This window comes from Conger conger, chromosome 10 (genome assembly GCF_963514075.1).
Source record: "Conger conger chromosome 10, fConCon1.1, whole genome shotgun sequence".
Lineage (NCBI taxonomy): Eukaryota > Metazoa > Chordata > Actinopteri > Anguilliformes > Congridae > Conger > Conger conger.
In genome coordinates this window covers 3,187,501-3,197,070 of record NC_083769.1, presented here as the reverse complement: position 1 = coordinate 3,197,070, position 9,570 = coordinate 3,187,501, and the positions used below count along the sequence as shown (strand labels likewise).

Genomic DNA, 9,570 nt, shown 5'->3' with positions numbered 1-9,570 from the left:
CACTCCAAAACGACCCCCTTTCCATGACTTCATGCATGAGACACAGAAATAAATAAGCAATTGCAAACGACGGAAAAAAAATAGTTCAAATTCGAAATTCAAGGCACCGCGAGAACACTCCGACTGTTAAGCGACTATAACAGAGGATGCAGTCTGCCGCCGATATATAACCAATTAGCTAAATGCTTTTACCGGCAGAGACGCGAGTCTCCATGACAGCATAAATAACTAAAATGCTGTCCGTCAAAAGGTGTACAAGGACGCGCGCACCATTCCTCAGCCCTGTTTGATTTCCGTAATATTTTCGGTCTTCCCTGTTTTCATCTTTCTATTCACACAAGGTCCGATGTATTATATTGTATTGTTCCTAAATCGGTTATCTTCAGACCCTGACTGAACACGTTATGTCAGACGTACAGCTTTTTAGTCGATGCCATCCTGTGCCATTTTTAAAAGTCTTTCTCGATTCCTCTCATCTCCTTCGCCCGCTCTCCATCTCCCCGGCTCGTTTTTTCTGATCTGCGGTGTGTGCGGTGACGTGATTGTACAGTCACTGAAAGCGGAGGGTGGGGTTGCAGTGATATGGAGGTAGAGAAGGGGAGTGTCACGCGCGGTGGGTCCGTCCCCCTCTCTTCCTCCACCCCCCGGCACAAAGCTGCTGCTCGGATGCTGCGCTCCCCGTAAAACAGCGCACAGCGAGCGAGGGGTCTCCAACATGTAGATCCAAAGCCTCGCATCAGCCAATGCTGTGGTGCCTTCCACCTATTTATTAAGAACAGCAACAATAAACAACCAAAACAATAACAACAAATGCCGCTGGGTTTACACGTCTGTTCATTAATCGAAACAGTCATTCTAATATGATCTCTCCATCGCTTGGTGTTTCCTCTGCATAAGCGGAACTCAGCGCGGGCGACTGCACTATTTTAGGGACCTGCATTTTGATCAACTACCAACAAACAACAGATACCGTGCAAGGGACCCATCATCGTTGGAACATCAAACTATTCAAATCCTGTTGTTTATTTTATTTTCATTTCAGATAAATAGGCTACTGGATTTTTTTCCTCACCACCCCGATAACGTCCTTGGACCATGGCCTGGTAAGTCGATGGATGTCATCTTCGTACCTGATTGCACATTCATGTATCATAATGTTGATGGTTTTATTTTATTACTGCAAACACATTGTCCTGCCAGGCGCGTATATGTGTGCGTTAGCATCCGAAAATACACGCGTGCATTTTTAAATGTTTTTTTAGAAGAAAATGTACAACAACTAAACATATACATTTTGAGCTTTTGTCGGGAGTAACTAACATACATTACAATTGTATTTGTCCAAAATACAGACGAAAACGATAACGACCCAATTACAGTACCTCGGTTTGATTCAGAACATTAAAAAAATCACTATACTTCGAATGGTTATGCATTTTCCGTTGTGGCAGCATCGGCTCGTGCTGCTTCCATATTCATTAGTTTATTGATGTTATTTTAGTCGCTGCATGCAGAGGTTGCAGCGCCCGTGTTTCTGCGTCTAAATTATCTATATGGTCTACCAAGCGTGCGAGGACAGGGCGATGGAGTGGGGGAAAGAGTGTGTATGCTGGATCCAGTACCGGCACACACACCGGTAACCTTGCACAGAGGGCTTTGCGTGTACGCTGGCCGGAGTACCATCTTACGTCTTCCTCGGTTAAGCACTCGGCCGTGTCTCTCCTTTGCTCAAGCGGACACTGAGGTTTTCAAAATGTACCCTACACGCCTGGTTTAAATGTTATTTTATTAAAGTATAATAACAGAACAGAACACTATCAATGGAATAATAATAACAATAATAATAATGAAAATCATAATAATAATAATAATAATAAGAAGAATAATAAGAATAATAATAATAATTATTATATCCCGTTTTATCGCGCATGGGCGCTCGCGGGAGGGGTATGCAAAGATAACCTGGTTTTGCTGGGGCTAAGGTGAACAGTTAATCTATGAAGGTGAAAAGTACAAGATGTTTTATCTATTAAAACGCACACAGCGAGCAGGGCGGTTACCACTCGCCGAATATTTTATTGTTTTACTAATTCTCCCTAATCATCTTTTCCTCAGGCTCCGCATCTCGCACACGCGTACGTTCTCACATTGGTGCAATGCCATGTTTGGTTCGGCGACAGTGATGATTTTTTTCAGTCACCGCAGGGTAGGAGGGCTGTTGTGATCCCGTGCAGTCGAACTTGATAGCTGTGTGCGTCGCCGATTCTCGCGAGGGATTGGCCATTTTTACTTGATCGTGAAGCGAAGACCTTTAATGCTATTGGGATTTTACTTTTTTTGTTGGTGTAGAGGGCGCTGCAGAGGGGACGGACAGAATCAGGAGAGAGGAGTTTGATTGACCAGTGAAGAATGGTTTCTGAGAAATGCCTCAGAACAGGATGCTACCTTCTGGATGCTAGCCCAGTTATTAACTACCAGCCCACTGTAGGCTGCTCACAACTCTTCCTGCTATCCCGCAGCAAATTCCATTCATACCATTATTAGGCAAATCCCCGATTAAAACACGAATGATCCGTTATACAAATTGGCTTATTTTTAAATACATGGATTGACTTTCTTTCATTGAACATTATCCAGCTGCCATTGAGGCACAGATAAGCCTGGTGAATTATCAGGTGCTAGATCACCTATCTGTCTGGTTAGGACCAGGCCCCTTTTGCTCATGAAAGTTAATGTCAAACCAATTTCAACAGATATAGTAAATGGTTGGCATTTATATAGCGCCTTTATCCAAAGTGCTGTACAACTGATGCTTCTCTTTCACCCATTCATACACCAACGGTGATTGGCTGCCATGCAAGGCACCAGCCAGCTCATCAGGAGCATTTGGGGGTTAGGTGTCTTGCTCAGGGACACTTCGACACACCCAGGGCGGGGGATCGAACCGGCAACCCTCCAACTGCCAGACAACCGACTTTACCACCTGAACCAATGTTGCCCCCCACATATATAATGACATATGATTTATATATTTGTATACATACATAGAAAATGCAACCAAATAGTATAATAGAATAGTATGATATTTTGTTGGTCAAACCAGTGTGGTTATTGGTCATAGCCTACTAATAGTGAATTTCAGTTAATCTTAACGGAGAGAGTGAGAGTTCGACCTGTTTCTACAGTCTAGAGCCCCAAAAAAACTTTTCATCTTGAAATTCAAGGTAAAACTGTTTACTATTCACCAAAGTTTATTCCATTCATGCCACATGGAATCATGCAACATGACCTCAACCTCACAGCACCTCGTCATATGACATCATGCTAAGTGTTATCATGCTACATGCTATTATGCAATCCGGCAAAATGCCTGATTGGTACTAAATGGCTTCAAAATGCTGGCCACAATGCTACACACTATTGCGTTATACAGCATGATGCTACAGCATGCTACAGTACCCTTCATCATTAGAATCACTCAATATGGCATTGCGCTACATGACGTCATGCACAACAATATCATGCTATATGTCACCATGCTACATAGCATCAATATACAGCATCAAGCTGTTTCGCATCACTATCCAGCATTATGCAACATAGCATCTCTCTATACAGCATCATGCTACATACATAGCATCTCTCTATACAGCATCATGCTACATATATAGCATCTCTCTATATAGCATCATGCTACATACATAGCATCTCTATACAGCATCATGCTACATATATAGCATCTCTCTATATAGCATCATGCTACATACATAGCATCTCTCTATACAGCATCATGCCACATGCATAGCATCTCTCTATATAGCATCATGCTACATACATAGCATCTCTCTATATAGCATCATGCTACATACATAGCATCTCTATTCAGCATCACATAGCATCTCTCTATATAGCATCATGCTACATACATAGCATCTCTCTATACAGCATCATGCCACATACATAGCATCTCTCTATATAGCATCATGCTACATACATAGCATCTCTCTATATAGCATCATGCTACATACATAGCATCTCTCTATATAGCGTCATGCTACATACATAGCATCTCTCTATATAGCGTCATGCTACATACATAGCATCTCTCTATATAGCATCACATAGCATCTCTCTATACAGCATCATGCTACATACATAGCATCTCTCTATACATCATCGTGCTACATACATAGAATCTCTCTATACAGCATCATGCTACATACATAGCATCTCTCTATATAGCATCATGCTACATACATAGCATCTCTCTATACAGCATCATGCTACATACATAGCATCTCTCTATATAGCATCATGCTACATACATAGCATCTCTCTATATAGCGTCATGCTACATACATAGCATCTCTCTATATAGCATCACATAGCATCTCTCTATACAGCATCATGCTACATACATAGCATCTCTCTATACAGCATCATGCTACATATATAGCATCTCTCTATACAGCATCATGCTACATATATAGCATCTCTCTATACAGCATCATGCTACATACATAGCATCTCTCTATATAGCATCATGCTACATACATAGCATCTCTCTATATAGCATCATGCTACATACATAGCATCTCTCTATACAGCATCATACTACATACATAGCATCTCTCTATACAGCATCATGCCACATACATAGCATCTCTCTATATAGCATCATGCTACATACATAGCATCTCTTTATATAGCATCATGCTACATACATAGCATCTCTCTATACAGCATCATACTACATACATAGCATCTCTCTATACAGCATCATGCCACATACATAGCATCTCTCTATATAGCATCATGCTACATACATAGCATCTCTTTATATAGCATCATGCTACATACATAGCATCTCTCTATATAGCATCACATAGCATCTCTCTATACAGCATCATGCTACACTCATAGCATCACTCAACATAGCATCATGCTACATACATAGCATCACTCAATGCAGCCTCATGCAGCTTCATGGCCTCACCCTGTAACCACGCATGTGACTTTACCGTTTAATAATCTTCAGCTCATGATGATATCGGTGTTAATAACTACAAGAATTCCACTCATTTTCCCTTTCCTTCTTATGTTTGAAAATACAGTCTGGGATTAGGTGCATCTGAGAAGGGGCACTCCACTCTGCTGAGTTTCAAGCATGAATGGTTAGAGAGAGAGAAAGGGTGGAAAAGGCTGAAAGGAGAAAGAGGGGTATGGTATATCATCAGCTGTCAGTAAGCATGTTGATGTATCAGCCTGCACTGTGATGCATTACAGTCAAGAAACTCATGCAATAAAAAAAATTGGATCTAAGGATTTGGCTGTTTAACGAGAGAGGGATTGCCTGAGTCCAAGGTGGGATTTGAACCCCATCCTCTCCCTCGTCCAAATTTCTCTGTTGGACAAACACATTGCTAGTCAGCTAACGATGAAATTGCCTCTAGCTCTGGCAAGTCTTTTTTAATTTGAGGGTTATCTCATCAGGGATTTAATTGGCCTCATCTATCAAATATGAGCCCAATGGATTTGACCATGAGTCATTAGGAAATGTATTTAGACAAATAATGTGTGATTCTTGAAGGTTTTCGTATGTTATTCTGTTAGTAGGACCTGAACAGATTTTACCGAACAGAACAAACTCGGTTTGTAAAGCGTATTTTGTGCTTTTATTATTCCAGTCATTCATATTATTTTGATTTACAATCCAGTTTAATATTGTAATTGTGGACTAAAAATGAACTGGATTGAAGATTAAAGATGGGTGATGCTTAAATTGAATATAAATAGCAGTCATTGCCTCGGCTTCATAGACTTCGCATGGCACGCTTTGAGGCTTTGAGTCGGCTCAGACTGACCTCCTTCTGGCTCTGTGCAAGGACTGGGAAAAACGCATCACTGTCACTAGACAGGGATGTCTCTCCTATAGTTTTGCCAATGCATTCCTCCAGTGTGCACAACTGGGCCAAACTGCGACCTTCCCCTGCGGCTGATGTGCTTCATGTTTAATCTCAAACTGCGACCTTCCCCTGCGGCTGATGTGCTTCATGTTTAATCTCAAACGTTCGTTTTTCAGTACCCTTTGCAGCACTTGAGACAGAGTTTACAACAGTTGGGCTGTAGTATCTTGGGCTATATCTTGGGCTGTAGTATCTTGGGCTATATCTTGGGCTGTAGTATCTTGGGCGATATCTTGGGCTATAGTATCTTGGGCTATATCTTGGGCTATAGTATCTTGGGCTGTATCTTGGCTATAGTATCTTGGGCTATAGTATCTTGGGCTGTATTTTGGGCTATAGTATCTTGCCAGGCTTTAGTCTTCCTCAGCTCTGACAATCCACTGCTTACACAGCTGTCTTATACATCCGTTAACACAATTTCAGTTTCCGCATCAGAGAAGTTTTGTCTTTATGTATTTAAACTGCAAGCGATGCCATTCAAAGCTCTTTATATGGTATTCTAGGGGGTCAATTTTTGCTAATCACAAAATTCGGTGTACGTACTTCTCATTTTGGATTGTTTGGTATTCATCAACATAGACACTGAATACAAAAAAAAAGATCTGTCTCAGGGTGTTTGATAAATTGTTAGTTTCCGACTATGATTGATGAATGAGGCCCAATGTTGGTGTTCTAGAATACTGTTGCTTTCAATCATCAGTCATTCTTACTAGCAGAAGTTATTAGCATAATGCCATTACATTAATACAAAACAACAACCATGATACCTAGAACAGACAGAAAAACCTCACAAATGCAGAATTTGCATCAATGCTGAAGTTGGATGTCTTGATGTTTCATTTGCGAGCTGCGATGTCGGAATCTGACCGCCCAACACTCCTATCTCTCTATACTGTACCGTCCAATAAAACTAAAGAGGCCCGAAAATAATATATTTTAAATATTACTAATTTATCTCCTCCTGACCAGCTGCTCTTAATTTCTCTTTCTAATCTTTTTTTCTGTGGAGATAAGCTGTAAATAAATATATGATTGATATGAACATTAATGTATGAAGCAAATATGACTGTATTATGCAAGTATGTAGGCCTTCTATATTAGTGTACAGTATTACTGTATATACTGTAAATCTGACGATCGTATAAAAGCAGTTGGCCTACTGTGTTATACAAAACTATGACTACTATCCAAGCACATTACCGCTTTTTAAAATACAGAACATCTTTTAACATATTTTAAGCTATTTTACTGCGGCTAGATAATTTGCTGCAAATTTTACTGCAATGCACAAAGCTGAAATGCAAATGTGATGTAATCAACGTGCACGCCATAAAAATTGCCTGTATGCCCTACCTGTAGTTGAAAATTGACATAGAAAAAATACAAAGCTATACAATGTAGAAATGGAACAAATAAAGAGCATATATGTCTAATTCAGAGAGCCCGTTGAAAAGATGAGGTCGATGGAAAAACAGGCCAGCATCAGTGAGCAAATGTGCAGCAGTCAGTGAAGAGACTGGTGAGGTTTCACTACCTTAAACTGCATATAGAACATGTGTGAATATGATCGGTTCAGCTGTGTGAGACCGAAAACTGGGTATCACTGACACTGGGTATTTTTGACAAAAATGAGTTAGTGTCATAAATATGTTGTTCATAGGGCACTAAATATATGTGTGAAGTTTTACACAGATACAATTCTCAATGTAAAAGGTTGTATCCTTTCACTTTGGTATCTCTGAAGCTCAATATCTCAACATGTCACAGAACCTCATAATTCCAAGGTCACGTGTTGTGTGGGGTGTACAATATCACGGAAGATGATTATAAACATATACATATACCGACTGTTTGTTTCAAACACATCCCATTTCCAAATCCTATCTGCCAGATAGCCATTCCACAAATTGGGTTTCAAACAATTCACAATAATTTGTTCATATCCTTAGTGATTGCCAAATATTTAACATAAGCCTTTGCCAAGTTTTCAATTCATTTAATACCTTAGTTTTTTCAAACTCAGTTTTCAATTGCTGACGAAGACCAATTTAATATAAACCAAACGCAGCCAAGTACATTTAAAGCAATAAATCTTGCCTTTTTGCATGCACTGACTGAAGCCAGTGGGCTGGTCCAGGTGAGTAAAAATCTGAGGCCTGCAGTCGAGTAGCATTCAAGGCAAAAACAAAATTCCATGCAAATGCATCCAAGGAAAAGGAAGTGGAAATGAGACAGGCAATTCAAAATTCAAAATTTAGAGCCTTGAGATTACAACTTAAAGATTCAAGGGCCAGCAGTATTTCAAACTGAAAGTAAGTAAGTAAGTAAATAAAAAAATAAAAAAATACAATATTTTAAAATTATATGAATTATATATATATTTAAATTGACTATAGAAAACAAAAACATTCCTACACATTTTATTTTATAAATTCAATTCTGCATTATACAATAATTTCCAGAACATTAGCATTACTGTATTTTGCCAACCGACTATTTTATTGTACACAACATTCCTAATTTGTAATACCCACTACATAGTCGTAGGTCTTTCGCATTGCAATAACACCATACGCCATTTTGGACCACAGAAACGCGGGCGATCCATTCATTTCCTTGGAGTACGCTGCACACACATTTGTCACAGGCAGTGTGAATAGAGCAGAGGGGTCACTGTTGTACACTGAGACCAGGACATTCCTACTGTCCTGCCCTCTCGCATGTGTGGTATTTGGGATTCTGACCGGCCAACCCATGGCATTTTGGCGGGGTCCAAATACCCACCCCCTGCCAAATACTGCCCTCATCAGACTGTTCAAATGTCCAGAATCAATAGAGGCAAAATCAATAATCCTTTTCTAAATTAATGCAGTGTTTCTTATCTCCACCTCTTGAACTTTACTTGCTACAATTAGCTCCAGTTTAGAACTGACAGTTTAATACATTTTCTAATGTCCTTTGCACACATGAACTGTAGATTTGGACTACAGCTGCTATGGAGCTATGGAAAGATGCTGATTGTGAACCAGTGTGGTTTTTCGCCATTCTGAAGAGCTTGCTTAAAGGACTAACATGGTGGGGGTTAAACTTTCTAGGCTTTTATATTCAATTTGCACAAGAGGGAATTGAAGAAAAGTATTAAATTTGTCCGTTTTTCAGTTTTGGAGAAGTAAGCATTTTATCGTCCTATTTTCAACCGGTCGAATGTTCTCCTTGCAGTACATCACATGAGGATAACCACTCCCCTTATCCCTCCCCTATAACTCCTGACCTAGAGTTTGCCCTGCTGGCCTACAGGAAAGTGGGGGCATGTCATAGCTAATTGACAGTTCTCATTACCACGCCCAGACAGTTCGGGTGAACCTTTGTAGTGGGAAATTTTAACATTTAAATGACATTTTTTTTATTGTTGCCTAAAGTTATCAGTTATAGTTATAGGTAGCACCCTTAATGAAGTTCCCAATTTACTTACTTTCATAATTTTTGGTTGGCGGCAGGATGAGCACTGTCGAGTGGGGGATTTGCTCATTGTTGCTTCCACTCATTTCAACAAGCGCTATGGCTAATGCTAGCACCTGACCATCTGACTCTGCTAAAATTGTCT

The 9,570-nt window shown here is 40.0% G+C and overlaps 1 protein-coding gene across 3 annotated transcripts in view; it reads left to right on the top strand.

Annotated features, from left to right (window-relative positions):
- Nucleotides 1-674: 674 nt before the first annotated feature.
- Nucleotides 675-9,570, top strand: part of LOC133139455 (plasma membrane calcium-transporting ATPase 3) — a 73,547-nt gene continuing 64,651 nt past the window's right edge. For all 3 annotated transcript variants that reach the window (XM_061259011.1, XM_061259013.1, XM_061259012.1), the window contains exon 1: nt 675-1,103. The gene's annotated coding sequence lies outside the window, so the exon portion shown is untranslated. The remainder of the gene's footprint in view (nt 1,104-9,570) is intronic.